The sequence below is a fragment of the Anopheles arabiensis genome, chromosome 3 (genome assembly GCF_016920715.1).
Source record: "Anopheles arabiensis isolate DONGOLA chromosome 3, AaraD3, whole genome shotgun sequence".
NCBI classification, from domain to species: domain Eukaryota; kingdom Metazoa; phylum Arthropoda; class Insecta; order Diptera; family Culicidae; genus Anopheles; species Anopheles arabiensis.
In genome coordinates, this window is record NC_053518.1 from 20521476 (window position 1) to 20548373 (window position 26898).

Sequence of the window (26898 nt, forward strand, 5' to 3'; positions counted from 1 at the left end):
GATGCGCTGAGCCAAAACAGGATTTACGGTGCTGCAGATCGTAATGCAATCAAATGGGTGGAAAAAGGGTGAAAGTCAATGATACAAACATACAAAAAATAAACATCAAGCACCCCGCTCGCTTTCTTGCGTTTGCTTTTTCGATCTCCGTCTTCCATGGAAACACATTCTTTGCGCTCAAGAACTATGAAGACAACTCAGCAAAAGGATGTAAAAATATCTTTCGCGTACTGGGCAAACTGGGAAACGCGCAAAGCGGGAAAACGCGTACCGTACCTACTAACTGAGAGAGAGAGAGAAACCATTCCCATTCTGGAAAGTAACGCTTTGGGGCAGCAGCAATACGAACGGAACAGTAAAGTATCCGAAGCTGCTGCAAAATGCCCCCGAAGCTATAAAACGAGCAGATCGCTGAAAGGAGCGAAGAGGGAAAGGGTGTGATGAAAAATAAAGCCAAACCAAAAAAAAAAAAGAAGAAGCCCCCGAAGGTTGAAAAATGGACCAAGACAGCTTTTCTCGGTTACAGACCGCCTCAAGGCAACCCCGGGTCTTCCTTTATCAACCAGCAGAGATGAACCACGCCACCACGCCATCTTCCCAACCCTGCCGTGTTGCACCTACCGGTGGGGGTAAGCTAATGTTCATTGCTATCCCATGTACCGGCGGTTCCGTTCGAAATGCAACTTTTGCTGCGAGCGCTAAGGCGACAGCAGCGCCAGAACCGTTTCCGTTTTGCGCGCTGGGTTCGTCCGTTCGAATGGCGGTGATGATGTAATCGTTTGAAATCCTCGCAGCAAAAGCCATTTCGGTGTGCCTTTCGGGCGCAGCGATGTGATACCTTCATTTCCCATTAGAGGATGTGAGATGCTGTGTACACATATCCTCCGGCAGCTGCTGCTGCTGGTTTGGGGGTTGTTTGGGAAAATTAAAGGGAGAACAAACGTCAACGTTCCTTTGAAAAGCAGCGCACTTGAAGAAATAAAACATTTTGTTTTATATGTTCACTGAATTGAAACTGGCTTTGGGATTCTATTTTTGCAAATTACTTTTTTACCCTTTTTTTGTAATAATCTAATTTCTTTTTCACATCTCCACCTGTGTTAAAATCAATATTCCGAACCAATAAACAGCGAACGTGAAGAGAGCTCAATCGGTGCAAACTTTTCCCGTCACTCCAACGGATTTCCCTTTTATCTCGTAACTTTTGCTTACAAAAAAAAAAAGAAGAGCCAGAAATTCCTGTGCCCAGGAAAGAGAGAGATAGAAAAAACGCGCCGCACAAAACTTCGCGGGAATGAATTGGGCTAAGGGCTAAAGTGCCCAGTGTGGGCCCGTTGTCGATCGATAAACGGCATTGATATTCCGATGGCACCAGTTTTTTTTCCCGAAACTCCAACACCACCACCTACCAACACGATGGTGATGGAAGCATTTATTAAAACTTTTACCGATAATGAGAAAACGGCCTTTCCCCAACATTTCATGCCCTCCTCTTCCCGGAACCACCAATCCCCCCCCCCCCTTACTGTCGACCGAGTAACAGATCGTACGTAACCATCAATTGGCTTTTGTTCTCGTTTCTCTTTGCACGATTTTATCGCTTCCGGGGACGGATATTCGGTTCGTGGCAGGCACGAACTAGACAAACAAATAACATCACACAGATTTTCCTACAGGCACACACCCACACACACCAACACCCTTGGGCTTTGTAGCGGGAAGAATGAAGCAGTCCTTCCCGGAAAACGGTGGAACGCATCACCGACCATCGGAGCAATTACAAAGCGATGGTCGTTCATATCGATGAGCAACAAAAAAAAACAGAAATGGAAGCCTTTTGCGCAATCCTTTGGGGGGAGTGGGGCGGTGGTTGGTTTCGTGTGGTTGCGGAGCATTAATAATGGACGTGATGATGCATCGTAGATGAGTTTCCGTTGTGTGGTACAGCAAATAGAGAGTAATTTGTCGTGGTTCGTGTTGTGGAGGGTAAGTTAATGGTGGGTGAGGGCTGAGGAAATTCTGATTGTGGCTTCGAAAATGCAACACACAGTGTATTTGTTTCGTATTGAAGTTCTTGGTTTTTACGTATGTTTTTGTAGTGAGAGATTATTTTTACATTTATACCAATTTTGAGAGAATTTCTATAATGTTCTACATTGTAAAAAGAGATTTTTACTGGTTCAACAAAAGCAATTTTACCAAATCAAATTGCTGATGTGTAATACAGTTTTTAATATGTGGTTTTACCAACGCTAGTTACTTAAAGGCATACTTTTATAGAAGCTTTGAGCCTTCTGACCAGTGCTGCAGAACGTCACTGTCAATGCCATAAAAAATCTGATAAAATCATATAAAATCACCGTCACGTACTCAATTGTGATAATCATAGATGATACTCAAAACAATTGATGTGATCAAAGCATGCTGCGTGACATTTTTGCAACCAACGCTTGGTCAGTCACTATGTTATGACTTTTTTTTTTAACTTTGATCAAATCTACAAAATGTCACTGACATAGTCATGACAAATTCCGGCTGAAACAAAACAATGAAACGGCTGAAACAAACAGTTGTTGTGATCATCATATCCTTGGTGATATGGTGTGCAAACAAATCTTGGTCAGTCACTTGGTCGCGACATTTTCAGTCGGTGATCATCGCTATGGTCATGGGGGATATGCGGTGCGGGCGAGTGGTTCCAAGAAACAAAATGAGCATGGTTTCTTGCTCTGTTTCACCTGACACACCATCAAACTAGACAGAGAGAGTTAGCATGCTCATTTTGCTGCTTGGGACCACACACTAAGTATATTCCAAGAATCACGGGATTGCGCCGACAAAAATGTCGTGACCAAGTGAGTGACCAAGAGTTGAGTGCTAATCAAAATGTCACCAAGCATGTGATTGATCCTCCAACTGTTCGAGTCTCGTCACTGATCATCTCAGTTGTGTACGTGAGTTGATTTGAGCTTTATTTCAGTCATAAGTGTTGGTAACTGAAACAGTGGCATTTGGCAGCACTGTTCACAGTCAGAGAAAAATCATGATTGTGCTTGCGCCGGCGTTAAGCTAAGCTTGTCAGTCAGAGTATCGCGTTGGACTCAAAAAGTCGCATGTCACGTTCGGCATGTCATGACGCACTTTTATTGAGTATCAGTAATGAGCATCAAGCTACCACGGATATGTTCATTGTTTTTCTTTGTGAATATCTCGTGATGCTCATTTTGCAGCACAGGCAGGTCTTGACCGACAACAATTGTTGAGCCAAAAGAAGAAGAAAAAGAGCTTTGTTTTCCATTAAACTGCTTGCTCCTAGACTCACATTAAGTTTTTGTGTTTACAATCGGTCTTGGATTACAATTTGTACAAAATGGGAACCAATTATGGAAAGCACACTGAGCTGTTGTGTTGTGTTGTGCACTTCAAATAAAGTTCTTATCAAAGGATTCATCTAGTACACCGACCGTTCCAAACGTCCTAAACTCTACAAGCTTTGTAATCTCTTTGGCCACAAACCAAACCAACCACAGGTTGCAAACGGCATAAGCACTGCAACAGCTTTTCCCACATCCCAAAACCCAAAGTTCAAGCGTTCACTCGACGCACACACGTACGCTCTGTGTTGTAAACTCGTTTCTGATTGCATAACAAACATAACTACACAAATGGGAGTGAATATTGAGAGTGAAATTGGTCCCCGGAATACCCGTCGAACCGCACCACTCGGCACTCTGGGATCGAGTGTTTCCAATTCGCAGTGCATATGTACTCCCGTCCACAGTACCTGGTGGTGTGCCGGCAAAAGTGCGAACGGCGAACGGTCAATCATTTCCAAAGGATAGCTCAATTTCGTACCCAATTTTCGTTCACAAACATGGAAACATATACAACCACACGCACAGGCTCACGCTCTTTACCGTGCCTGTTCGTTTGGACAGCTGCAAGTTTCCTTCCATCGAGCTGTTGGGCTGCGTTCGGTAGCAGCAAAATCCATTACCTATGGCTGTGCGGAAGACGCTGGGTCGGGAGTTTCTCGAGTTTTCCAACGCGCCCTGCTTTCTTGTGAGGTGAAGGTTCTGTTTGCCGCGCCCTTCCCTCCAAGGCCCGGACATGCCCTCTCAAGCGTTTGGTTCAATAATCTAGTTCAAGCGTTCGGAGAAAAACAAGAACACACTCCAGAAAGGCAAACAGAATCCCCAGCCCGGTTGAAGCGAGGCGGGATGGACGGACGGCACTGGCGACGGAGGGCTGATTGTTATGCTTCGAGAACCATTCGCTACCGTGCTTCGGCACGGAACGACCAGGCAGACCGTTCGCTGGACAACGGCGATAACTCACACCTCTCCGGTTCCCCACCCTTACCCGCCGGTGATAGGATCGCGTATCCCCAACCATTACCGGGGCGAAGCTTCATTATCGTTTCGGGCACGTTCGTTCGCGGTATCCGCACACCTGCCCCAACACACACCCACACACACACACACCAAGACATTGCCGTCTTATCGTGTGTGCAAATGAAGCAAATTTTCCGAACAAGTCCTTGGCCGGTGCCCGGTTTCATGCGAAAGGTCAGCCCCCGCGGAACACGTACCGTCCTCATTCCCTTGTACACTGTGCTCTGGCATGCTCTGCTGAAGCAGGAGCGGGCGAAGAAAACGCGGCACGGTTTGCGTACAATGCTCCGTCACCTTCGGCGGCACCTCGTTTCCAAAAAGGCGTGTTTTTGTGCAGCGAAATTGTTGTGCGTGCGTCCGCGGGGCGGGTTTCTGTTAGCGTGGTAAAGCGGGCAAGCGGTTGGTTGTTGGTTGAAGCTCAAGCATCAGCTTAATTTGGCGGAAATGAATCATCAATAAAGTGTCCGTGATGAAGGATTTTCGGTTGACTGGGCGCCGTGTTTTTGCTTCGATCACAAGTGCGAGCGTGAAGTATGATGCGGTCGAATTGAAGTCGAACGGTGGTTGGGTGTGTGTGTGTTCGCGGTAGTATTACTCATGTAATAGATTATTTGGAGCGAGGGCGCATTTCGGGCATTCTTTTTTACATACTTCTGCATAGAAATGAGGATGATTATTAAAATCTGTGATCAAGAACATCATCGGTAAAATAATTGAGATGGTTAAGAAAAGCAATGGACAGTGGAAGCAGCCTGTACAAACACCGGGATAAATCTAGTTTTTTAGTAGATAATACTTTTTATTGAAGAGAAATTTCACATTCTATTTAGACTTAAAACTTATTAAGATTCAAATAACAAATAACAAAGACTAATATTTTGCTAAAATTAGTTTCAAACAAAAACATAACCAATAACATTAGAATAGAAAATTAGACGGAAGTTGTATGACTATAAAAAAAAGAAAAAAGCTTTTGAAATTTAACTAGCAACGTTGGTATTTCGCGGTATCCTATATACCGTGTTTTTTTACATTTTGACTCAATATTCAATTTTACCTACGTATATCTTATTCTTCTTGTATTTGCATCTGTGAAAATGCTTGAAAATAATTTTAACAACCCAGCTGTAATTTATATTATATATCTATCATTGCATTCTTGAATTCATCTGCATTCAATGCATTTTCGCTTTCTTGTAAATATGATTACAGTTCTAAAAACTGCTAATTTAAATTCCTGCTATTTAAAATAACACTGTTATTTAGTATCCCTTTCGAAATAATACTATTAGAAGAAGTAATATGGTCTATATTTCTTACATACTGATAATTACAAAACTGTATAATAATTACATGATGTAACTTATAAAATTGCGCAAAGTGCATCTTGATTTTCTGTCGTTAGCCAAAAAATTACATTAAATCATTTTACAATGTCTCGTACTAGAGAAAGACATTTTATTTATTTTTAATGTTCTTCTTATAATTATTACTATAATTCTTTTGAATATGAAATAATTGTCTAAATATGACATTAATTTTAAAGGTTATTAACATTTATAAAACACTGTTTACCATGAAAATCCAAGCACTACTTTTTGAAATATTGTCATAGATTTTCATTTCACTTTCATATTGAAACCCGTTAAATACTTTTAGAAATAAATTAAGGACCTCCAGTATTATCCATTGGGACGAATTTTGTAAAATTAAACAACATGAAATATATTTATCAATCTTCAGTCAAAAGCAGTACTGTTGTTTAATTATTATTATAAGATAACTTCAATTAAATAGCTTGTATAGTAAACATGGTTTGCATTACATACATTTGATACATTTAGAGAACAAATTGCAAATATAGATAACAAATCCTAAATATAGATAACACAAAATGTTGAACTATTAATGATACTTTTCAACTGCCACTACAATAACTACTATTAAAAGTAAAATCGTTTCCATGCAATGTACAAGAAAAGACATGGAGTTTTAGTGCCAATCCCAAATCCCGACAAGCTTCACACACATCTTTCTTACGTCCTTTACGTTAACCTCGTCAAAGCACAATGTATCTTGGTCAAAAAACACAATCCATAAACACCATCTGCGGTACAGCTTACCCAACAACCCGTGAAATCGTACCCCACCAAACCGCACTCGACAGTCTGCAATTTTATCGCGTTGCATTAAATCAATACTTTCGCCCCATAAACAACCTGCCAAATCTCATGCCAAACCCCCGAGAAATCCGGAAACCATTCCAATTACAGCCACGATTCGGAAACTGCTGATGGTATCGAAACTGTCTGGAATGAAGCATCGGTTCGAATCGATCATGCAACTGGGTTTAGGGCGAAGGGGAGAAATCGGAGCACAAATAGAAAAATATCCACAACCAGAAATGCAATCTCAATCAAATGCTACCAAGCAAGCAAGAATCTTGCTGCTGTCAACGAAACCGTAAATGAGCAACTGACAATCCAATAAGAGTAAGAACCCGTTCTTCTTGTGTTGTTTTTTTGCCTTTTTTTATGTGTTTTGTTCTCCCGCAAGATTGTGATGCGATGTCGGTGAAGTTCGGTTGCAGTCGTACCAGCGCCAAAGAAACAACACAAACCGCACACAAATAGTGTAGGTCAGCATCCGTGTTTGGGGTTCGTGGGTGGAAGAGAATTCGTGTACTGTACGCTTTTTTCCATGCCGAGCGTCCATAGCAACCGTCCGTAGCACTCTCGGTGCCTCGCAACTACTGCATATTTATGACAGTTCGCGATGAGAAAGGGAAAGGAACTAAAAAAAGGCATACAACAGACCCGCCCGTAGTCGTCATACAGTCAGTACACTCTCGGCATGAATGTTGTGAAGTCGACGATTTTAGAAACCGGTGTGATAGTTACGGTCATGATGCTTTTCACGGCATCCTTCAGCACGGCGCAAAACCGTCCGCTGACGCAACGTGACAGTGTGACAAGAAATGAACACGATGAGAAATGTCGTTTCAATCATGTCGTTCCGGTTTTTTTTTGCCAAGCACGTAACCCAAGTGACCCTTTGTAACCATCAGCAGCAGCGTGGAAGCGTGTAAGTGAGATTCTGCTCAAAGCAGTAAAAAAGTGCACCCCGCAAAGTGCCCAAAAGACTCGAACCCCGAAGCAAACACAAGAACCTATCAAAGAGTCGTAAAAATTATCCCCATTCAATGTTTGGCACACGGTGCCGTTGAATGGTGAGGACGGCGAGAAAGACGTCCAAGGGTTGATGTTTTATGAAATTGTTGCTACAAAACCACGGTCAAATCTGAGCTTTCGGGTGGTTAATTCCAACACACACACACTACTCTGGATTGTGTGCGTTCCCTTTGAGAGAAAAGCCAGAGAAATTACATTTCCCAAGCGTGAACGTGAAATTCAGCTGCTGCTACTGCTGGCCGGCATTGCAGTTCGAACATGGGGTTAGACTTTTTTTTATGACCATCACAGCTAACCAAACGCCAGCTGGTGACTTCAATTCCGATGCGCACGGTTACGGGGTCACCCACTATCATCGTATGAGCAAACCGTCCTGCATGCGGCTGGGCAGTGTGGCAGCGAACTATTACAAAGTTACGATCCTCATCAAACGAATGTGAATCGTTCGTTGCCGGACTACGGTGTACAGTGTTTTTTCCCCACTTTCTTTATTATTCCACAAACGAACATCTCGACAAAAAGTGCAATTTCCAAGTTTTTTTCCCTACCTCGCTCTCTCTCTTGCTCCATCTTTTACGATTGCTGTCTGTTTTATTTGTCGGGTAGGGAAAAAGGAAAAGCATAAAGGGAGAACGTTTCACCGTTCGGCCCAGCGTTAGGGAAAAAGGGGCAAAATATTACGAAATGAAATTTATGAATAGTTTTTTAATCCAACCCATTATTCTTCGACCTGGACAGAGTTTGCAGGGGTGATGCAACAACCAAAAAAAAGCATGATAAAATCGTTGCAAAGGGAACTGACCGTAGGGCAGGGATAGAAAACCAGCCATTTCACCACCTACCGTGGAACCCATCGCTCGTAATTGTGTGGGAGTAAAATCGGGCAGGTGCATGCAAAAGCGTTTACATGTCCAGTTTTGTTACTGTTTTTTTCCTCTTTCTCTGTCGTTTCTTTCCCCTTTTGGTTTACCGGTTAAATGTTTTCAATGGAAATGCAGCAACTGCAATCGGAATCAGGATTCAGGGGGGTTTATGAAGAGCAAGAGGAAACGAAAAATGGACAGCGAAGAAACACCCGATTTTATGTAAAAACGTGGAGGCGTGTACTGTCGACTGTGCACATGTTTTGCACTATATATCGTCTGCTTTTTTCGCTCTCTTTCTTTTCTTCTCTCTTTGTCTCTCTAGCTCACTTCACAAACGGAACCTATACGAACGCTTAGTGTGCTGCAGTACAACGTGAATGGAATATATTGAATCAATATTCAAATCTTTTCTACGTGATCCATCAGTTTGCAGCAGCAGGAGCCGTGGCAGCGGTAAAAGTATTTCACCAAGGTAAAAGTTTCACCATAAAGATATATCGTGAAAGATACTCTCCCCTCCCATCGGGGTGGATTTGTATCGACCGTTTCGTTTGTCATTGTGATATACGGACCATCAATCCATGGCGCTGTGCAGCTTGCAATGAGGTAGGTGGATGCTGTTTTAGAATGGCTCAAAATTGATCCGTCAAATGGAAAATGAAATATTGTGCTGTCAAGTAGTGCATTTTGAGGGAACATTGAAAGGGTTCGTCGCTTGGCACAAACTTATCAAATATCTTCTCAAAAAACAGAGCGTCATGAGCACCATCATTTGAAAAAGTATGCCAACTGTATCATATAATACAAAAACTCGTTAAATAAGATTCTAACCACATGTTTTATGGCTTGCAAATAAGAAACTCAGCACTAAATGGTGCAAACAGTAGAGAGAAAAAAAAACACAGTCACCCCAGCGCTAAACTTTAACTTTTGCTGCTTTCATTACCCTAACCTTACGGCTTTCTTAATCAAAGCAGTACTTAATCGTTGGAACGTGCTCATACGAACAACTTGCCACGCTCTGTACTACGCTAACCTCATAGTGTAAGGGTCGTTTTCCCGCAAACCAAAAAAAGCTGCATCTGGTGCAACTTTGCTGCGATCAGACGGTGCATTAGAATCTAAATTACCGCAAGAAAACTTTCCACGGTTAAACGTCGTGGGCCCAGGTGGCCTTGGGCTTGCATTCCGCACTAACCTTACCATCGGGCCAGATTGTGCAGACACAGCGCAATGCTCCGGCGACGACACAGCGCACTAGCACTCGTTTGCTGAAAACGTGTCACCATGGTTATGCCCACAACCCCACACTTGAACGCACACCATCTGTGTGCGGGCGAAGCTGTGTAGAGAGTCGGGCAGATTGCTTGAACTCGGAAAAGGGTGTGTGTTGCGTAAGAGTTTTTTTTCTGCACGCGCTCCCTTCATCCAAGCATACGAAGTCTTAAAGAAGTTCGGCAGTCCGAGCAAAACGGGTTGCCTTAAAGAAGAAGTGTAGCTAGCAAGGAATACAAAAAAAACTACAACAGCAAAAAAAAGTAAAGGCAAAAGTGGCACACACCATCCGGACCAACATACTCTGTTTCTCAACGTTTGGCCAACAGCCGGTTGACGAACAACCGAAAGCCGAAACGAATCAACAGGGGCCGATGGGTGTTTCTAACTTGTGCGCTCTCGGTACAATTATCCCTTGCTTGCCATTGCAAATGTCGACAAATTTTTGGCTGAAAATAGACAAATTTACACTTGAGAGGGAAACGGAAACGGGATGAAAATAAAAAAAAAAAAACAAAACAAAACAAATCCAAACGGGGTACCCCAACAAGAAAAGTAAGTCTATTCACAGACGGTACTCATTTCGGCTTTTCTGTTTGAAAAAGGGTTAAAAGGAAAGCCGGCACAGTGTACAGCGCCTGGGCTAGCAATGAACTGATGCGGAGAAATGGATGGAACAAACGACCCCACTCACTCCCCACTTTAGTTGGGGCTCTTCTTTTTGGACAAACTTTAGTTCGCTTTTACTGCTTCAATGTTTTACTTTTTCGAGCTGTTATGTCAGCCTGTGTTGTTTTTTTCGTGCTTTCTTTGGATTGTTTGGGAAACGGCTCTAGAGGAAGATGCAGCGTTTGCTTTCATTGCAACACAATCACTTAATCATCGTATGCAATGTAGAGTGAGAATGCAGTGCGGAAGATCCGAAGCAATCTTGTGTTTGAGTGCATTGGTGCATTTGAGCGCAACGTTTTCATTGTGGTACCCAAGGCCTGTTATATATATCTTATTTTTATCCAAAACAGGATAGGTGGTGTGAGAGTCGTTGTCGCGTTGGGCAGCACCAATTAGCTTAACAATGTTTTATTTTAAAAAAATCCCTCAACAAATACTATCAATATGGATAAAATTTCTACCCCAAAACATGTTGATACTGTCACACAAATAATTTTAATGAGTTTTCAACAACTGTTAGCAAAATGAAGACTTACAAAATACTTTAAAATTGTTATTGTAATATATTTTGCTCTAGTAAATCATGAAAATACCATTATTCTCATTCCTCAAATCATTAAAAACATACCTAACGGTATCGAGAGTGAATATAATTCGTATTTGAAGTATTGCTTTAGGATTTTATGATTTTAAGCTGGCTTGTAATGCTTTGTGATAGAAAAAATAAGACGAGGAAGGAAGAAAGTTGGGCCGTAACATTAAGGCCTAAGTATGCTGTCAATCGTTGGTTTGTACCGTTACGCTCCCTCCACCACTTGAGTTTGGTTTTGGTCGATGCATTCCAGTGCTCTCCAACGTATGCCGTGAAGCTATATCCCCGTCAAACACCACCATGCTCTGGAGACTGTCAGTAGTGCGGTGATCCATTTTCCTTCCATCCGAAAAAACGGGAATACTACTTCGCTTCACCTTCCGTGGTCTTTTTTTTTTTTGTTTCATTCTGCAGTGCCGCTTTCACAAAATATACCTTTTCCAGGCCAGATCCCAAAAACATCAAAGGAAAACCAAATCGGTTGTACGTACGGCCGCGGGTGGCTTCGAGTGCGCGAGAATGTTTGTGGCAGTATCACAGATCGCTTTTTTAGCGCTTCTTGGTCTGTGTGATCGCTATCTTTGTGTGTGTGTGTTGTGCTTGTGCAAAACTAACAGAGCGTAGCGGTACTCTACCATCCAACTCCCCCCAGCCAACAAACAAAACCGTACCATTTCCGTTCTACTTTTCGCTCACATTGCAATTCAATTGCTCGTTTGTGAATGTTTGCCTTACTTTCTCGCATTATTTTTTCTTTCTTTTTTTTTAGCGGGGTAGGTTCTGCCCATCCATCGCACAAACCAGACCCTGTCTCTCGGCCGCCGCCTGGCTTAGATCAAGAGAGTAGCTGTGCCGATGGTAGCATTTTTGTACTTTACTTTGCAAAAGGTGTTTTTTTTTGTTCAATAGAAGCTTGCCTCATAAGAAACAGGCTTTGTGCGGTGTAGCATGATTTATGCAAATGTCGACACCGTTCACGTGCCTGAAACGTCGCACAAAATTGCTCCCGAATTGGGGAAAGGGCTGGCGAGAAGCAGCGGAACCACGAGGCATTGAAGTGATGAACATAGATCAGGTTTGGACACACTGGATACAATTTTTATCGTTTGTGAATCATCAGCACAAACGGGCAGGAAATTGAATCTTCATTTGGAAGCCTCATTTCCATTCAAAAGGCACATAAAAAAACCATTCAAACGCTTCGTAGCGCAAATTAAACATAAACAGATTGTGCACATGAAATGCTTCTTAAAATATTCATGAAAATAATATGAATTATGTTGTTAGAGTGTTAAGATTATAAATTGTTGGTTTTGTGCAAAAAGCTAAGCAACAACCATCACGTAAACATAAAAATGGAATTGTTTTCAAGAAAGACCAGGCGTCTCCATTATACGTCGTTTTGAGAAAGCTTTTTTCTTTGTCAGAATTTTAGAAGTTTGCAAGTCACGTCTGCCATTGAATTCAATTGTTTGAAATGCTTCTCTATAATGTTCTTAAGTTGATGCAAAAGTATCCAATTTACGCTCATGTAACACTGATACGGTGAATGACAGCAAAGGCTATAATTTGTAATGCATCACGGGTATTAAACAACATCCAACCGCGTTTCTAAACAATCTCCACCTCAGCACAAAATGTGGTTGATCCTGTATGCATAAAAATCCCATGCCTCATTATCAGTACCATCCCACTATCCTTTGATCAAATTTATACGCATTCGCGACTGTTGACAATGTAATTAATTTGCCCACGGAGGTGGAACAATTGCACCCCACATCCATGGGTGGGTTGTCCGCGGGAAGCTTTCATCGCTCACAATGTCTAAATCAAAGCCCGCCCAGTGACACGTGCAAATAAATCAAGCATCGATTGACTGCTTCATGCTCACGACAGCGTGCCTGTGCATGTCACGGACGGGCACGGTAGCCTTGGAAACGCATGAGTCATTGTATCGATAATGAATTTGTGCTTTAATCTTTCCTATCGGGAAAAAAAGTATATCTCCCCGTCATCTCTTCAATGGGGGTAACCCATCAACTAAAACAAGCAATCGAACGTAAGTGTGCTGCGCCCTTCGCTGTATGTGTCACCAATACAGCTGTGCATCGTTCCATATCCCCGCTTCTGGCCTAATTGGAGGTTTCCCACCACTACACCAGCAGTCTCGCACGCGCAAAGCCCCTTTTCGATGATGATGCTCATCGTGTAGGATGATTATGATGATGGAACGATATTAGGAGCACCAAAACGCAAACGCGGGGCAACGCATTACGGTTGACAATATTTTCGTAATGTTGCTACAGTTCCCAGCACCAACCGGCCTCAGACACTAATCTAATGATTCCCAGTGCAACACCACTCTTTGTGGACCTTCTCCCGAGCTTTTCCAGCATCGCAAGCTCGGCTTAGCTCGTGTACTACATGCGCCTGGTGTGGAACACCATCGAAGCACGAGTTGTGTTGGCAGGTAAAAGGGTCACAGATGCTCCGATCAACGATCGTCTGCCCGCTGCTGTTTATGCTTTTGGGGTGGGTTGATCCCGTTGTAATCGTTTTACCTTTTCCGGTGGGGGCTCACCAGCAAAGGACAACACTGGCTGGTACGCCGGTTCGGTTTATCGATTGCGGTTTGGTAAGAGAGCAAGAGCTGTACACATCGTGCCAAAGCTGTACAAGCTGTAAATGTTGCCAATCGTAGATATTGGGGAAGCCTCACACAGCACTCAACGCGCTACAACGATGTTCCTGTTCTCATAAACATCGACCCCATGTGTTCGTGTACTTAATGCCTGACTGATGCGGCCGTGTATCCACGTCCGGATGACGATGTTGCTTGGTCCAAATATTAACCCAAGCCTTGTGTTGGGTCTGTGTGTGCGTATGTATAGTATGCGTGTTGCTGGTTGGGGACGGGAAACGTCTGCTCGTCTTCCGGTTGGATCGTCACCAGCAGTTCGTCTGCTGACTGCATAATCCAAACCCATCCCCTGCTTGCTTTGCGCGAGCGTCGTAGGCTTACCCGTCTTCCAGCCTCCTCCCGCACGGAAGCACTTTGGCAGCCGAGCGTGGGAAAAGGCAAGATTGAAAATGTCCTGATGCGTAAAGTCTTTTACTTTTCACTGCTCACATTCCAACTTGTTATCGCACTGGCTGCGGAGGAGGGTTGTGGGGCTCTGTACCGGGTGTATCGAAAGCTAATGGATTCCTGGAACGCTCCCGAACAAGTGTGGAACAGCAGCAGTTTTGAAGCGTGAAATGAGAAATCGGTGATTGGTGCTGTCGAAATTGACATTTGAACTAAAAACTGTTCATACGAGCTGACGAGATTGCTTAGTAAGTGTGACATTAATTTACAGAAAGGAACAAGCGGCAAAACAGGATGAGGTGAAATAACATCCATGTTGAGACATTGCAAAGAAAGTCGTTCCTGTAAGTTTGGTCACAGTGTGTTGTAGTGGTAGACAAAATCTCTAATTTATTCTGAATTTCCATGAAAAACCTTACTTAAAGATATTGCAGCATAATACGTCATGAGTGCCAAAATATTCATTTTTATCCTATAGTATAGTTTTATTTATCTGTTTTTTTTCCGAATGGTTTAATTGTCTCCTTCTCTGGAATAGGATTTATTTAATTGATTGATTGATTTAGTTTATTGTATAATTAAAATATTTGTCTGAAGATTATGTAGGAAAAAAACTCAAAAAGACTGTCTAACGCTATGTGGCGATTCTTTCTTAGCAAACAATGCTGTTGAAACTGTTGACACAATTGCTCTCAACTTTCTCCTATCCGAGCGGTACCGGTAAGTGGAAATGTAACTCTCACTTGCCGGAGCAGCTCATAGAACAAACATCGCAGCATCATTAGTTAATTGTTTGTTCATTAGTTTAGAGCGCAGAACGTGCGGCAGCGTGCCACACACAGCTGAAAGTGTTCCGTCATACCAGACCGCACGATAGCTCCTTCAAGCAGCGCAACTTATTCAAAGATACTGCTACTCCATCATACGCTTCACCGCACAGACACAGACATACATCAAGCATCGATCGAACGCTTGCTTAAAACTCGTCTCACGTTTCGCGATATCAATATCCGAAAAGTTTTGGGTGTATATTCTGCTGTCGATTTAGCAAACGGAGCATCTGCGGAGAAGGCTGCAAAGCTTCCTTCCCGCGGGGACCCGCACTCACCCGCGAATAATCTAATTTTGAGCCAGTCGTTCGAGAAATTCCGCGAACACGGGTGCGCTTTTGATGCAGTCCGTGCTTCGTTCGATCGCAAGCGAATGTTTAAAATCGTTCAATTTGAACTTTTTGGAAGTACGCAGATACACACACGGGTTGAAACGAATAGCTCGAACGTGGCCGGAGGGCGTCCCAAATCTGGCCATTGCAAATGCAGTGATAGTGAAATCTAGCCACCGCGCACAGCCGTGATGTATTTCTGAGCTCGTCGAGCAGCTCTCCTCCTTCACGCCCCACTAGACGCACTGGTTTCACAGTAAACGATTGTTCACTCGAAAGCCGTATCAGATTAGGCGAATCATCTTGACTTCCGTTTTGGTGTGGCACTCAATATCCCTTCTTCCGGGGAAGCACTCGCCGGACCTCAAGGTTAATCGAACGGATATCAGTGTCGATTGGGCTTGCTTTCGGCACTTCCTTTGCAGGTTTCACTGTTTGCGTTTACTGCACATTTCGCATCTGAATTCCACTACTGAAGGGAGTAAGGAGCATTTGCTCAGTGAACAAACGGCAGTCAGTACGCATACCCGATGGCGATGCGGCAGCATTTTTTCCCTGGCAAGTATGAACTATCCTCAAATCTCACACTCAGGAACGAGCCATTCAATTTCCAATCGGAACCTGACCAAATCGAACCATCCTGTCCTGTCGTTTGAAGTGCGTTTGAAGCTCACTTCATCACTCGCACGCAGGTTGTCCATCATCCGAAACCGGAGCGTCAAGTGTCTGCGGATGCGTTGACAGGCTCGTTGAACAGTGTTGGTGCGCTGCCGGGTGCTTTCAATTATTCACCGAGCGCGTCACCATGAGCGCGTGTGTAGATCATGCGTGTGCTGCCTCGGTTAGAAAATCGTGCTCGCCAAACTGCAGCATGCAACGCGCACGGATCGACCGACCGTAACGCATATTGCCACCAGCAAACTGCTGCTAATTGAATGTATGGACTCGTCTTGCCCGTGCTCGTGCGGCACGGATATTGAATTCGCGCGTGTATGATGCGTATGCGATTTATCATGCTGCACGAGAAGAAAATTAAATTTTCCCTCCGCCAATCTAGCAAAACCCGTTGTTGTTTCTGCTGCTGCTGCTGCTGCTGCTACTGTTCGCCACACTTGAGCGTTCGGGCAGGCGCAAAAACTAATTAAGATATCGCACAAAAGAGACGCGAGCGTGTGTGTGTCTGTGTGCTGTGTTGTTGCGTAGCAACAAATTGCTCTCACATAAATACTCGCGTGGCTCGAAGCCGCCGAAGAGGCTGCCGGTGATGACATTGATGGAAAAGTCAATAAATAAATGTGCTCTCAATGTCAGTGTGTTAGTGCCCACGGGCGCGCACCCATCAACAATCAACTCATGCCAGCATCCGTAGCGATGGGGAGACACGGCCTGGTGTAGCATTGTTTGTGTGTGTGTGTGTGTGTGCGGTTTGGAATTTCATTAGATAACACGGGCACGGGTTGTTTGCTGGTGTGGGGTTTTTTTTTGGTCTGCGGGCTAGCACGAGAGGCAAAAATGTAATTTTCATTGGAATTTCTAGGGAATGAGCCTTATAATGGAACGGCCGGGCGGCAAGTACTGCTTGGCTTCGCTGAAAAATGTCCCCCTGCAACAGGAATGCTTTCATTAGGTTTGTCGGAAATTAAGGCCATTATTCTGGGCGTAGTTGAGTGGTTTCATTCGACTAATATGCTTTTTACTGTCATGTAAAAATAATAAAATTTCCCTCACAGCTTGCTTTGCTGTATAACAGAGATTGCATCATTTTTGGGAGTCTATCATCATTTCATGACAAATTCAGATCATTAGGAAGAGAACAAATTAGACAAATTCCACCCAAAAAGGTTCCCGGACGCTTCTTAAATGGCACAATTGTACCGAATTTCGAGTTTATTTTAGACACACTAAGGGTCAAGGCATGATGCTATTTTATATGTGTATAAAACCCATTACTGCATGGGAGCTAGGACCGTGACACACAAAACTCACCATGACTACAAATTGTAATGCAATTTATTGCACAAAAGGCAAACACCGCCACCGTACGGCACTCTTGGCTCGTCAGTCACGTCCAGCTACGGGCTACAGTAAATTTTGCCACACAGCGAACAATAAAATGCATCTGCAGTGCAACACCGTCGCTGAGTGCTCTCCGGGAGTCTCGCTGCAGCCGGCCGTAGGGTTTGAGTGTGTGTGCTGGATGTGTCTATGTGTGAAACAGGTGACAGACACACCCACACAAAGGCTCGTTACACAACTTTTACGGCGGTGGCTATAAATGTGACCACTACGGGTCTGCTCAAGGTGGCCAAGATGATGTTGCTCGAGTCACGGAGTCGGCAAGAACCGAACTGAAACTGAAGCAAAACGGGGTGGGGGGAAGAACACTTTTTGCCCCCAAAACTAGCCAAAAGTAGCCATTTCTTGGCATTTTCGGTTTGGCTGGGGCCAAGCTAGTCGCAACCGGGCGTAGTAACCAGCTGTCCAGAAGCTGTTTATCACCAATTTATTTCGGAACTTTTTCGCCTCACCATGCCTTCCTCCCGGCGAAAAACGCCCCCGTACTGCCGAGGTTGGATCGGTGTGAAAATGTCTCGCTCGGTGGTCGTTATAATTTGTTTTCCCCATCCCCGTCCTGTCAGCATGGAGCGCTGCTGCTTGGACTTATCAATCGATCGGGTTTTGCGAACGGCGGGTTTTTTTTTATATTCGCCCGTTAGTGGTCCGGCAAAGGTCATTTCGGAACGGAGCGTCCTATCCAATGGTGTGTTATTAGGCACCGCTCGGTTGTGCCTGGACGACGACGTGTGTTGTGGAAAAAATGGTGAGAAATTAGACGGCTAGTTTCAGCGACCATATCACCACGATAGTAGTGTGTCCCGTGTTGTGTGTTTTTGTTGTTGTTTCTATCGCCTTTCGATTCGCCTTGCCATGTCTTTTACCTTTCCCACTCGTACCGCGTTGTGGTCGTTGTTGTCTAACACACTCACAGGGCACCTATATTATATCGAGTGACCTATTTTGGGTGAAAAAAAGGCCAGAGATCCCACAAAAAAAAAAATAGACCAACTAGCAACGAAAGCTCTTCATCGGCGTTGGAAGGCTACTAGGAGCAGCCAGCAGACGGGACGACGGCACACGTAGGCACGAGAGCCCAATCATGCTTTCAAATCCATTCCAATCCACCCTACACGAAGGGTGAAAAACCCCCCTCCTACTCCTCCTCCGTTACGAATCGTCCCCGGGTTTTATGGCCGTCCAAATATTGCCTTCTTTATGGCTTAATTTTATGTTGCAAGTCGGACCAGACCGGACGCCGGTGTAAAATGTGTGTGTTTTTCTCGTCTCGTTTCGCACTTTGAAGTCACGACGGGTGGCGTGGATGTGTTCAAGGAACCGGGGGCGGACTGTTTGTACGCAAGGAGCGGTGGTTTCCACTTTTAGGACCCAACCAAATCCCAGCCAGACCTTCCACTCCTTCTCCACAAAATCAGTTCCAGTTCTGAACAGTGGAACAGCGAATTGTTTGTCGACTTTCTGCCCTCGGGGTGGTTTGTTTTGCTTTGAAGTCATGTCTGCACAACATTCCTTGATCAAGAGAAGGTAGACACTTCAGACACACACACCTATATACACAACACAGGCGTTTTCAGTGCTCGTGAGAGGGCTTGCGTTTTGGGGGCAATTTTGGCACCGACAGCCGCTTTGACACTGACAACAATAAAACGCTTCCCGGGTTTGCCGACAAGTTGTCCAACAGGTGGTATGCTGTGGTGGCCGTGTGCGTGATACGGGCTAAAGCTAAAAGTCAGCAACAAACAGTGCAGAGAGTGTTTAGCAGCAAACTGGCAGGGCTGGCTGGCTGGATGTAACACACAGTCGCTGCAGGGTGCACATCAGAAAAGCAATCAATTTTAATATCCATATCCAGGGCCTGGTAGTGTCACTAATTACCGCTATCTCAATTATTGATTGTACGTTACACAAAGCGAACGTTACGACTGATGCAAATTGATCCTTGGACTTTCCACTGGAGGCGACGGCATACGAGATGTACCATTTCTCTGCCCATCATTCAAGCACAAGCATCATCCTGCAGTGTCCGGCTTTGCACATTCTCAACTCCCGCCCCAGTCGATGAAAGCCTTCAACCCAGGCAACCTGTCCGGCCACCTGGCTCTGGCAACGCATTGTCGTCAAATAATCGTCACCTTTTGTGACATAAATAAATTAAATCGATTACTGTCCCCTGGGGCGCACGGGCGCGGAAGTCTGCCAGCGTGCCGGGCATACGGTGTTGTCACCCACTCATATTCCCCCGTGTGTGTGTCTATCTTCCCCATGTGCTGGACTGGTACGTACGTAGGGGCAGCAATTTAATTAAACCCGTTTGATTGTCGACTCTACGTCCTCTTCTACCCTATCCCCATAGTCTGGGTTCCTGTGTGTGATTATATGCCTAGACAGCTGGCGATGTGGATGCGTTCGGTTGACAGCTGGAAAACCCATGGTCATCTTTTATCACCATCAGAAGACATCAAAAATCAATACTAATCAAGTGAGGCAGAAAACGCTACCACTCGGCACCGGTGTTTGGCCTTCGGTGTACGACTGCCCCGGCACGGCGGGGAGGAGTTCGGTACGTTAGGTCCATCAGAGTGCGGGTTACGGGCAAAAGCCTTGAGGGCCATGTTACCAGCGATACGTACGGCAGTTGGAGCGCCAGCCCGATGGGTACGAACTCCTCTCAACCCCATCAACAATCTGCAGTTGTTGTCGGATTCAACCAACCAATCGATCTGTGTGTAGTTCACCACCGTCCATCCTGCCAGAGGCTGCTCGGCAACGGCTTTCTGCGGCTTTTGGGAGGAAAATTCTAGCACACCACAGTTGGTACAGCATTCCTTTGCCCCGATGTGTTGATGGTGCAATGTAGCAATGGCACAGCACACGGAGCCCAAGATGAACACAAACCAACGCTGACTGCTGTGCGGGCAGTTTGCATCATTGAGTAAAGCGGCGGCCCGACAACAAGAAAGCAGCCCGCAGGGCGCTTCGTGTGCGCTGCAAGACTTGCAGCGGGGCCTGCGATGCATCAACGGGTTTATTGCAGATGTGGCATCCGAGCCGTTGTACTTCTTCGAAAGGTGGTTTTTGTGAAGGTTGAGGAACCCGCCGGGGGTTGATTTATCGTACCGGGATATTGTGATGAAGCTGTTCACTGTTGTGTACCACCACACCAAGAGCAAGCAATCGCCTTTTTCCGGAATCCAAACAAATATCCTGAAGTCCCACACAGACGGAATGAGGCACAGCATTCCCCATTTTGCCATTTCGCCAACCGGTCGGGCGTAAAACACGGCCCGACTACAAGCAAACGGATTGATTTGTGGATGAGCTGAGTGTAGTTGCTGTAGTCGCTGTGGTGCGCTCCCGACCCGACATCTCGACCCCTGAAAGGGAGCCCGCCGGGGGAGGAAAGCTCGGGAGCGGATCAAATTACGAGACTTTCTGTACCATTACTCTAATCGCAGCAGTGCCTTTAATCGACAAACATTCTCGAAAGGGATGGGTTGTCCGGGGGCCCGGAATCGTGGCAGCCAACAGGCGCAGGGAAGATACCAACGCTTTACGGATGTGTTACACGGGCACGGTCTTCCCCAGCCGTTCCCGAACAAATGTCCTCTCGCATCAGGAAAATAGCTCGTGAACGTTCAGCACACAGTCGGTCGGTGTGATTAGTAAGACGATAAGGCTGATCGGATCGGGTACAGGGCCACGCACAGCGGGAGCGTGCAGAAGCTAATAAATAAATGATTTATACGATATTCAGTCGCCACGGTTGGATCATAAATCGGGATCGAGCGGAATCGGTATCGATCGTAGGGTCCCCCAGCGGGCGCGCGCGCGCGGTCTGTGGTTCTGGTTTCGGGGCAGCCAATAATGCTAACCAAGCAACCACTTGAGAATTCATCCCATTCATGGAGACCATCGCTGCCACCATCCGGTGATACAATCATTAGTAGCAGGTGCATCCGCCTGGGCTGAGTGGAATAAACATTATTATTAGTTTGTTAGTGAATTAGATAATGATGCATGTATATTTATAGCGAGCCGTAGGGCGGCAGCATCAGCAACCGGAACATGCTTAATCCCTACCAATCGTAAATGGTTTTCATTATTTATGGACTCGTTCCAGTTAGCAGTAATGAACGCAAACGGTTGAATAACGCTTATGATACAGTTTTTACTAAATTTCTGCTACGTTTTAGCAGATTGAACATCAATAAGTGTTTTTATTTCATTCAGGGAATTGACCGATAATGAATGTACGCTCAAATGTATGCAATTAGTGTTACATTTTTAGCTTATTCAACGACAATCAATGTGTAATCTACTTTGTGATACCGAATGATAACACATTTTACAAGTCATGGTGGTCATTGCAAGCCTTGTTATTTCATTGCATCTTCATTGAGTATCCGACGAGCAGCTACTGCTCATGAAGGTACACCAACTGACCATAACCATTTGTTGTCGATTTGGAATGGACAATTATTGCTCCACAGGCAGCCATTTGTTTGTCTTAAAAGTCCCACAAAATCCCGCAATGGTTGTGGTGAAATCTTTTTCAAACGATTTCGATTCGAATGTGCCAATGTACAGAATGTCTTATTACCTGTGAAGTTACTTTATCGGATAAGAGAAATGCCATTCAACACAAACACGATCATCCCTCGCTAGGACGGTGTTTGTTCTTACGTTCCCGACAGCAAACACGAGACGTACTGGTGCACTGAGCCCTGAGGTTGTCTTTATCCGACAGGTGACAACATCATCCGAATGAAGCTATCAGGTGTAAAGCATCTTGGTGTCTTGGTTGCTTTTTTACCTATATCCCAACACACCCCGCAAGCAGACGGAAACAATAACAGTGCTCAATTTTCGGACGTTCAAATCCATACCAGGCCTATGGGTACATACACAGACAAAAGACTACGACATGGTCTGGTGTTGTTGCCGAAGAGTCAATAGAGCTTAATTTTTATGGCGCCATATCATTATCCTCTTATCGTCCCACGACTCGAGACGCGTGTGTTCTCTAAAGCCAGGCTATGTGTGGTATTTCTTTCCTTCTCCTTCCTCCGCCCATTGATGCAATCTCGACACACGCACACTTTCAGTCGGTGCAAAGGTTGGCCAAGTGTGGCCCAGTGTTTGGAAACCGTTTGCCAATCTGAAGCCAGTTTGGATCTCTTTAGACGTTCTCTTGGAGGGCGCAAGAGAGAAAAACAAAACAAAACAAAACACCGCCCATTTACTCCAAAAAACCCCTATTGGTGAGGTGTGAAGATACGTTAGGCCTTCAGGTGAAATAAGCCGAAAGACTGTGCGGGGCCTCAGGGTCAGGAGGGGGTCAGATTATTATTCCCAACTGTCGGGAGAGTTTCCACGTCGTGCCGAGTTCAGAATCGGACCGGCGCGGGACGACCAAATGAAAGGATCCACGCGCCACGTTGCTGTGTATCCTTTTTTCCGCCCGAGTGGCAACGCAAACTTGACGTGCAAAAGCACCCTGCGGGGGTCATTTTCACAAACACACAAGCACACCGACACCTCCGACACGGCTGAGTGTGTGCCCGGTTTCTTGGTATGTTTTTGTTTGCCAAAGCAGTGGTTAAAAAAACTCTTTCTCTAGTGGTCGGTGTCTTTTTCGGCAATTTTACGGTTTTTTTGGCTTTTTAGTGCACGCTTGTTTAGAGAACCATTTTGTCGACTCCAGTGGCTTCAGTATTGTTTTTGTTTCGCAAGGCTCTTTTTTTTATTACTATCCCGGCTTCAGAGGCAGAGCAACAAGAAAAACACACGCGTTCTCGAGTGAGGGAAATGAGATTGGAATGGGATGGAGTAAAAGTACATAAATGATCTCACCTGTTAGGGGGGTCCGGATTGTGCAGGCACTGGCGTTGGCTGACGGGCAAGCTGGTTAGATTTGCGACACTGCTTCAGGGTAGGATGGCAACGGCTGCAGGAGCGGTCTAGAAGCCTGTTTGGGTCTAGAAATTGTTTCGTTTCTCTTTTAGTGTTGTTGCTCTGTTGCTATCCTCAGTTGGTAGTTGGCACAAAACAAACTTTTTGCACTGTTAACGCAATTGATCTGTCGTATATGGAGACACGTAAACGCGCGCACACACTCTAGAGCACATAATAAAAAGCACAGTGAGCTGCTCACCACGGAAACGAGATGGTGTGGGTAGGATCAACTATCTGAACTGTGCCTGAGTGGCTTGTTGGTTTTTTGTTACGCTCTTTCTCTCTTTCACTGACTTCAAATCCACTTCACTTCGTTTGGCAGATACGATTTATTCCATTGTCATGTGATCAATACTCAATCAGATTTCAGATTTTTTTTGTATGCACACTGCCAACGCTTACACTTTCACACACACACACTCACACACAATTGAATGAGAAGCAATCACAACTGCGACCCTCGAGGGGGAAAAACACGATCAACCTCACATACGACACACGCTTTACATTGCTACGTACAAGCGGCAGAACGCACCGACCACGCACTGTTGTTTGCTTGCGCTTTTTTTCTTCTGCCGATCACTTTCCGGCCACTTACATCACTTAAATCCACAAAATCACTGCTTTTGTTTTTCACCGCCGAACATCATTAATTTTCTCCCGATACCTTTGCTTTCCTCTGCTTGACCACCACACAAACACACACACGTACACGCTGTATTCCCTCGGTTTCTTTGTTTCACATCATTCGCCTTCGCTGTTGGGCTGATTCTCACTGTCAGCTTATTTCACACTGACTGGGCACTAATTTTCCCAAGCTGCCACCGCTGTTTGCTTGGACGCGTCAGGCGGCGTTGTGTGTAAAAGGGAAAGATTTCGTTTAACGCCTCATTGGTAAGCGCCCGATTGAGGTTGCGCATTGAATCGAACGGCCAGCTGGCTGGCGCACTACACTGTGACACATGGTGACAATATTTGGTTGCTTAATTACTTAGGATTGTTGAACAATTAGCTAGGTTTTAAACCATTTTTCATTCTTATGGACACTGTTTGCACTATCCCTCCCCTTCACTGTTTGCAAGCTGTGACACTTTATGGCGATATTTCGTTTAATATTTATCAATTATGACACTCACTTTACGAGCATCGGTCGAAAAGCTGCTCACCTTTTCACACTACGTTTCGCCACGTATTTTCGTTTCTTTTTTTGTGATTTCTTACATTGATTTATTAGCAGCTTTTTTGCAACGCCACGTCACACTTGTGCGCTTTAGTTTGCTCCACACTTCAGGCTGCGTACGTATGTGTCGATTGTTTCACGTCCTAGCACTTGTGCTGATGGGGCTGGGAATGCCGTGCGGAAAGAAGCAACTGCTTTGCGAAACTTTCCCTCCACGTGATGTACGGCACGTTTTTGCACCGACTGTAGAAAACTATAGTTTGCGTTGGAGTGTGTGAGAGTGTGGGAGAAGAAAAGAAACGGAGAACAAGCATTAGTAACAGGGTACGATAGATGGCTAAACAATGAACCACCACCATCAGAGCATCGCTTCCCCCGACAAACACGTAGCAAATATCGATCAACATTACGGCGGCGCCCATAACTAATGTGCCGTTTTTTGTGGAAAGTTTTAGCATCAATCCATTAAATTTAGTGGCACTTTGTGTGGTGGCCAAACTCGCAAAAAGCAAAGTTTTCGCATGGCTGAGTGGGGGCAGGAGGGGCCGATGCTGGTTTTCTGTGCGGAGGGGAAAGTTTTGAACCGTGGGCTAGAAAATTAGCTCGAGCGCTCTACACGTGACATCACACTCGGGAATGGGGTGTGTAATGGGTTTTGGGGGAGGATACTTCCGTTTTTTTTTTGACCGCGAAGGGTTTTGTTGTGACTTAATGTCATCATTTTTGCTTAGTAATTTAGACTAGGAAACTTCAAAATGGTGTTTAAGCGGAATCAAAACTTCCTTTAGTTAAAGAAATCTTTAAAATCTGACGATAATTATATCTTACAACTCTGAGGATAACAAGAAGAATTGGTGTTGATGTTTTTAATAAAAGTTTGAAGCTTACAATTTCGCTGCTTTAATGAACGTTACACCTTACAATTTTTGATTCTCTCGTTTCATCAGCAGAATTTTGTTGCTTGTAACACATATTTATGATGGTTGAAAGTGTAATTTAAACTACATAACAAATTATACGTAAGATAATACATATAAGACAATTAAGCAAACCATTGTAACCATTGATTCCTACACTGCGCGAAATTAAAATAACTCCACCATGTTTTGTTTTCAATAATTTTGGAATTACCATCCCGATGAAGATTTTTTTTAGTTAAGAGTATTAAAATAGCCTGTTTTGCACCTTTCAAGAACATAACATTTAAATTTTTATTAATCAAATTGCATTAATATTTATTTTTCAGATGCAACAGTACTTTAATAATATTTTTCAATTATGCTCGAATATTGGTAAAAAACAGGTGCGAAATAAAAAACCATAAAATCAAAAATAATTTTAATAAATTTTTGATTGTAGCATATTAAACGTATATTTTAAATACACTGTGAAATATATTCACTAAAGTGCTGGACTGTGATATTAGCTTAGTATAAATTTGATGAAAATGAGAAGACTGCACCTTAATCGCCGGTCTGTTTGCAACTGTGTATTCGTTTGTCCCATAGTTCAATACATAATTCATTACAAAGTTCATTCGTTTAGTTCGAGCAGTTCATTTCATGAAGTCCAAATTAGTTAGGCAGTTTTATCTATATCCTATGGTTTAGTTCCTTCTAATTCCTACGTGTTTTCCTATTTGAATTCATCTTCGAAATATTAATGTTAATCCAAAATCCAACATACACAATGAAAATTTTTGGAATGAAAATACATTGATAAAAATTTTTTAACAGCTTATTGATGGTCAATAATGTAAACTATAGCGAGTGATACTCGATGTGTTTCAAATATTCACAAATAAGGGATTTTAGTATGCCATACCTTTTTGTTTTTATCTATTTTCATTTTTAATAAAATAACATACTAGGGTAGCCAAATGATTTTTCATCGGGTTTCAATGCTGGATTTTAATTGTGTGCAATGAATAAGCTATCGACATCGCCATGGTGGACTTATCATACAAATACACCAACTCAAACGTCGGATAAGCTTTCCAGTTATTTATGTTTATTGTACATCAACATTATGACGGCCTTGGCCGTATTTTAAATACATCATGTGTTAATTGATTTTGTCCTCAGCACATTTGCTTTGCTTCCTGTATATTTAGGCTTATACCTTATACCTTATGCTCTCTTAGATAGCCTTATACCTTATTCTCTCTTCTCCCTTCATGCATTCTCGGTTGAAACTATCCAGTTAATTGTTGAAATAGAGCAAGCTTAGAGGCAACATAAACTTAGTGCGAGTATGGGCTTTGATCGGAAAAATGAGATAAAATGGGACTTATGGTGCAATGTGATATTCTAAAACTTTTTTTTACACCACCTAGAAACACAAATAAAAAGTTAAAAAGAACATAAACATGTAACTTTAGAGAGTTTTAAATTAATTAAATTCCATTAATCACAACCAGCAACGATGTGCCTTCAGCAACCCAGCAC

General features: G+C 44.0%; 1 protein-coding gene across 3 annotated transcripts in view; it reads right to left on the reverse strand.

The window, feature by feature from the left end:
• The window catches only part of LOC120905096, a 188564-nt gene that overhangs the window by 122636 nt on the left and 39030 nt on the right, over nt 1-26898 (reverse strand). For all 3 annotated transcript variants that reach the window (XM_040315797.1, XM_040315795.1, XM_040315796.1), the window contains exon 3: nt 23170-24704. The gene's annotated coding sequence lies outside the window, so the exon portion shown is untranslated. The remainder of the gene's footprint in view (nt 1-23169; nt 24705-26898) is intronic.